The sequence below is a fragment of the Petromyzon marinus genome, chromosome 1 (genome assembly GCF_048934315.1).
Source record: "Petromyzon marinus isolate PM22_M1 ecotype Great Lakes invasive population chromosome 1, UKy_Petmar_22M1.pri1.0, whole genome shotgun sequence".
NCBI classification, from domain to species: domain Eukaryota; kingdom Metazoa; phylum Chordata; class Hyperoartia; order Petromyzontiformes; family Petromyzontidae; genus Petromyzon; species Petromyzon marinus.
The window spans coordinates 23,873,979-23,880,922 of NC_133667.1; positions in this window are offsets into that span (position 1 = coordinate 23,873,979).

Sequence of the window (6,944 nt, forward strand, 5' to 3'; positions counted from 1 at the left end):
ATCTCTCCCAGCCCCTCCCCTTCCCCCGCCTCTTTCCTTTCCCCACTCGCCCCTCCCTTCCTCCGCTCCTCCCCCTTCTCCCGACTCTCTCTCAGCCCCTCCCCTTCCCCGCCTCTTTCCCCTCCCCCCTCCCTCCTCCGTATCCTCCGAACGCCCCCCGCCTCCTCCCAGCTCCCCCCCCCCCGACCTTCCCTCCCAGTCGCTCACCGTCATTGGCCGAACCTTCCCCGTAATTAGACCAATCGCACAAATGGCTCGGGCACGGTCACGTGCGTACGCTCGATGAGGGGCGGGGTGGGTAGTGTTGGGGGGGAGGGGCGCGCGCGCGCGGTAGGGGAGTTAGGTGGGTGGGGGGCAAACCGCGTGCGCGCGAGGCCATGCTGGGGGGGATGGGGGTTGGGGGGGTGTGGCGCGCGCGTGACGTTTCATCGCAGAGTCCCCGGATGTTTCCGTTGCTGACGCACGTGCAACAGAGGACGGCGTGCAGGGGGTGTGGAGGGTGTTGCAAAAAGAAAAAGGCGGCAAATTTAAAAATTGGCGCACGAGGTTGGCACGTGAACTATTAACATGGGGGGGGGGGGGCTGTGGCAGCAGCTGCACATTGACCAACAACTGCCCCCCCCCCTCCCCTTCTATGGCCATGACTCGGGGGCTCTGTTCAGCGACCCGCAGTCACGGTGACGACGACAGCGGCGGCAGCTGACGGAGCCGTCACGTGCCAAGTGTCAATCACCCATCAAAGGGATTCACATCATAAGGCCTCCTTTGCCAGTACCAAAAAATATAAGAATAGGTTTTTCACCTTTTTTCTGGCAACAAAACTGAAACCTTTTTACGAGGAATCATGTCTGCATTAACCACAATACTTGTGGCCAGAATGCAAACAAAAACATACTCTGATAATGTATGCATTGTCTTTGAAACTTTTGTTGTCAATGATAATAATAATGGCAATGGCCATGCGGCGTCGATCACAACTTGTCAAGCGCCCAGTAGAGATGTTGACCGTAACCATTTGTAAATCGGTGTTAATTAAAATGAAACAGTTGTCAATCACACCTGACAAAATGCAGTCAACCATAAACAATTCAGGCATCACAAATGTCAACACGACTAATGTCCGTCACGCATTATAGCGCAAATGTAATAACTTCTGACATCTTAATTAAGATATGTGTACATTTCAATTACATGCACTGTGTACAGTCGACGATGGCAAAATATGTTACTCGTGTTGCCATCTGTCCTTGTTTTGAGCTGTCCTCGGGAGCCTACGTTTAATCTACCAGGGACATAAAAAATCCTCGGTGCTTTTTTTCAATTGCATAATATGGTAATACACCACTCACGACAATGCAGTTACGTGTAGTTCTTCAGGTATAATGAGTTAATATTCTAAGCATGATATTTCCCTTTTTTGTACCTGTACCGCAGCTGGCAACCCTATCAGTTACCCAGTATCAATAACACTTGTCATTTACCCAATACCACTGTCAGTAAACAATCCTATATCATCAATCACCAAAAACAAATGACAATCACCCATTACAAAACAAGTCGCAATCACAAATACTGTAATAATTCTAAGAGGCATGTTACCTAAACCAAATCACATTAATTTCCAATTGCTTCGTTCATCATTTAGTTTTTTTAGTTTTTCCCATTGCTTTGCTTCATGTGCTCCCCCTCTCCCCCTTTTTTAAATGAAAGATTATACGTATTTTCCTATTGTGAAATAAAATCAGTCTGTGCTACTTTCTTCGTAGACACAAACATCAACACGAAGAAGCACACTCTGCTCCTCCTTACCCCTGCCCTATCTCTTACCCCCTCTCTCTACCCCCTCTCTCTCTACCCCCCTCCCTACTCTCTCTGTTCCCCCTGCTTTCTATGTAATTTTTTTGTAAACTACGACAAGTGCTGCATTTGCACCCAGCACTTCTCGCAGTCCTATGACCTCCGACGGTAGCTCATATCTCCATGCAGAGCTCTCCATCTTTTGCCACCAAGCACATGGCCTCCTCCACCGCCCACTGCTCCATGAAGGCCGGCACAGCGTGGGTCAGCTGCGCATGCCGGAACTCCAGCCACACCCTGGCACCAACCAGAGCGCGGAAGATGCCCAGGCTGCTGGCCGGACGTTTCTCCTCCACGGCCACCTTCCTTGCCCTGTATATGGCGAGCTTGGCATAGCCAACGAGTACGTTGACCAGCCCCTGAAGATGTTGGGATCCATCGCCCGTCAGGTGTCCAAAGATGAGGAGCGTCAGGGAGAAATGGAGGCTGAACCTGAGGAGGATGTTTCTAAGGACCATGAACAGCGAGTCCAGGCTCTTGCACTCCATGTATTGGTGCGCCACCGTCTCCACTTTACCGCAGAACCGGTACTCTGGGAACGTGTCAGTGAAGCGCGCCAGGGAGGCGTTGGTGGTGACGGTGCCGTGGGCGATGCTCCAACTGATGTCGCCGATGCGGTTGTACGTCGGGCTGGAGTAGAGTTGCCTCCAGAGAGGCCTCTCCGGAGAGATGCAGGGCAGGGCTCTCCTCCAGGCATGGTCTTTGTGGCTCTTCAGGGTGTTCTGTTGGTTAAACCGGACCATGTAGGAGCAGAGCACCTTCCTCTTTACGTTGTAAAAGGCCACCTCTGGTAGGTCTTCCAGCCGGCACAGGTCGTGATCTGCCTTCGTTTGTCAGCAGTGGCGACACAGTGGCAGGACGGAGAGCTCCGGTGAAGGGGGACCGAGAGGGGCCTCGTCATCCCCGATGCCGATTGAAGGCATTCTCCCCGCTGCCGCTGAGAAAGGCCCCCTTGGCTTCGGCCAGGATCCGGGCAGCCACCTGGAGCGACTGCAGCCCCGTCTTTGTGACCATCTCAGTCAGTCTGAGCCACGGGCCCCGTGTTCCGGGCTCCACCAGATCTCCCAACCTGGTGAGACGCGCGTCGGCAAGGCGCCTCTCCATGCCGGGGGTGGTGGTGGTGGATGGCAGCTTTGTCTGTGGGTTCCTGAGGATCGGTTCGAAGACCAAATCCTCAGCCGATCACAGCTAGTTTAGCCTCCTGACGGCGAGTCTCAGTCACCATTGCCACGTGTTAATTGCCCATTTCAGTAAATATATCAATTACTGTACTCTTAATGTGTAAGTCACCCATGACAAATATCAGTCACAAATGACTACATACTGTATTTCAGTTCACAAATTTCTCAAATGTCCTGAATTCTAACAAATTAAACATACAGTAATGCTCCGGTTTACATCGGGGATGCGCTCCTGAAAGGTGCAACGACAAATATCGGAACAGCGTGAATCAAAGCAATTTACAGAGTATGTGGGGGGAAGGCTGATACGACGGATACGAGAAAGGACGGACGCTGCTGTCAGCGACCTAAGTCTTGGTTGAGGTGACGCAAATCATAATATTGTGACATATTTGTGAAATAACGTAAAAGGAAATCAAGGAATTAATGTTCGGTACAACTACACTGAAAATACATCGTCCAGAGTGAAGTGTGCTTTAGAATATGGAATATGTAAAGACAGCATAACCGAGTCCGGTAATACAGGAGTGATTTGAATATTTAAGACTTTTCAGGAGATTCGCTGTGAAGAATCGAATGCCAATTACATTTCGAGTGCATGGAGGATGCGTCACTGCTTACTATATTTTTTCAGTAAAAATGTTTGGGCAAATTGTCATTTTTTATTTGTAATTATCATTTAAGTAAAGTAATATAATTCACAATTAACACAATGGGAGGCTAATCTGTCGGGCGCACACTTGGACAATTACATTCTACGGTACCGTCATTTGTGGGTTTATTTACACCCATTCACTACAATTATCGTTTGTATCATATGTTTTTGTGGGGAACAGCTTTCATGCGTAGCATAGCAAATTGCATTGCAACTAAAAATCGCTAAAGTATGATAGTAAAAGGGCATTTCCATTATTGAAGAATGTGATTTTAAAAAATGCATCGTGAATGTGACATGACTGTGAAACTCATAATATTTCTTCCTATGTTTCTGATAGATGGCAAACATAGTACATCGAGGCAATCTTGGACAAATCCTGTACACAGACGACCATCGTTCTTAAATTAAACATTTTTTGTGCTGAGGGTAGAAAAAAACACGTGCAATTTATCAAAGGAAAACTAAAGGAATGTTTAAAAAGTTACATCAACCCATAGTACAAGAACCAGCGTAGTCATGGGTGGCTGCCTGGATGCGAACTCAAGTGATGTTGGCGCAGTGCTCTGACATGGTATTAGCTCCCTGAAAACCACCCAGTCACGTTCAAAATTAACTTTGAGTCAGAAACCACATTTTGTATGATAGTACTTTTTATTCCCCATAGCAGACAAGTCACGTGAGCAGAATGGGAAGGGTGAGGATGATGGTTCCCAGAGTTTGTATTGGTGATGTGCTTGTTCCACGGAATGGGGAATGATCAATACAATTCCATGAAGTAATATTTTTGTCTCACAATTTAGGTGCTGCTGCTGCCATACCTCTAAAAGAGTTGTGAAGCCACGAGAGCATATCTGAACTTTCTGCCACACTACAGTTGATGCACTGTTATCATTTGAGTAATTAATAATGTTATCACTGTAGGGTATCTCAAAATTATATATTTTTTTCGGAGAATACATTTATTTTCTGATATTCCATACGACAGCAGCTTATCCTGAGGAAACTAAATTAGGTGACACTTTATGACATACATCCTGTATGAAGTGTATATCGCACTGGTTTACAGTACATTCATCACCAATGAACACATTTATTATCCATTAACTTTGGTAAGTGTAAAATAATGCAATTTAATTTCAACTGTATCCAACTGATAAGTGAGCCACCAGAGCCGTGGAAGGACAATTTAAATGAAAAACTATTATTTTCACTGCAGTGATCAAGTTAATAATTTAGCCGGTTACATTTGAGAGTCATCATTTATGATTATTGTACATTTAAAGTTTTAATCAAAATGATCAAAACAAGGGATGGTACACACTTTTGGCATTAAGCCAAATTTTTATGTTTTTGTATAGATAATACACAACAATGCATACCTCTGATTGTTCTTCAAAGCAGTGAAGATTCATTTTATTGCTTAACTCCCCTTTCTGGCATGCAAAATATTAATAATCTTTTTTCACACTTGATCAGGAAAAAAGGGTTAACATCAAGTACAGTGCCTTAACAGTTTTACACTGTATACTTTTAAAAATACATTTTTTTATTAAGAAACATATGCAGTACCTTATTACAATGAAAGGATTTGGCTGAGCTGAACTATACAATACAGTATATTTTATGTGAATTAAATAAGCTCAGAAAGCCCGATAATCATTACAAAAGAGCACGGCGTACCTGTTTGCCAACAAAAATACAGCAGTGCCTAAATAATACGCATAAACAATGGTGTTCATCTTTTCATAGAGAAATATATTTTTCAACATCGGGGCATTGTTAATTATAGAAATTCCCTTGCAGTGCCAACTGTAGCTGTTTTGGTCCCCGTGTGTTTCCGCAAAAGGTTGACAATGTCCCTAACTCCCCAAAGTGGAGCGCTCTCTTCTCCAAATTATTGCATGCCTCCAGTTTTGAAACTACTCAAGTAAAACACACTCCACCGATATTGACAATGGCTGCAGTACAAACAGTTCTCACTAGGTCTATTGTCCCGAAGTTGCACCTGCCGAGATGTCTTAGAATTGGATTACAAGATGCCGCATTTGGCGACAGACCATTACAATGAACCCACAGATGAAAATCATATCACCTGACTGATTTAACGATATAGCAAATACTAAGCCTGACGATCATGGATTTAAGCTCTGACCTAAAACTATTTTAAATTTTGTTGCAATCGTGAGAAAAAGTGTTATGTTTAAGCGGCGACAATAAGAAACAATAATCCATCCTGTGTGCTTTGCTTATACTGTACGTGAGAAAGACAACATTTTACAATGGAATTGTTGCGAGTATTGTACTGGAGTGAAATTTGATACAGTATTTCACAACATTTCCTAGAGAGGGTGCCCTTTGTGTGATCCGGTCCTTATTTAATACATTCTAATGTTCTCTTGAATAACCCTCTTTATAAAAAAACAGAATCCAATAGGGTGAAAACAGTACATACAGTGCGTCTTGTGCAACAGTTTGAAAATGAAACTTTTATTTACATCCCATCTTTCATCACTTTTATAACACCGGGACATACACTGTTCAACTTTTCTATTTTGTATTTCAAGAAGGCTATTATTTACGTTTGACACACATTGTTGTACTATTCCTAAAGCGTATATGTTTTTCAAACATTTTTATTATTATTTTGCATTGAATTTGTACCCTGTGAATTATTTCATGTGCCCCAAGTTTTCCTCTCCAAAAGGCTCTCATCTGGATATAAACACACAAATGAATTAATTATTTTAAAACGTAGCAGGCTGTCGCGACCAATATTATTCACTAGCCTTTTGCCCGTCCAAGGACGGGTGTATTGCAGTAAATCTGAAACTTGCAAGCGAAAAGCAGCCCGCCACGTGATATTCATTGCATCAATGCGTGTGCGTGCAATTTATAAGGGCGCGGTGACACAGATCTATTTCATTTTAAGGTTATAATCCCTTGTTCATCATTACGTCCTTTTTACTTTGATGTCTCAACAACAGCGTTACGGAGATCACGTGACGTGAGGGTTCTGCCTTTGTAGTGAGGGTTGTCAGTTGACGCTGAGGAGGGGGGGGGGAGGAGGCGCCTCGCCCCCCCATGTGGAGTGACGTCAGACGCTAATTGTTATGAATAAAGAGGGGGGGGGTCCATTTGGAGGACGTCACCTGTTGATGATTATTAATGAGAGGGGCTGTTCGATGTGGAGTGACGTCACCTGCTCATGATTATTAATGAGGGGGGGGTCCATGTGGAGGACGTAACCT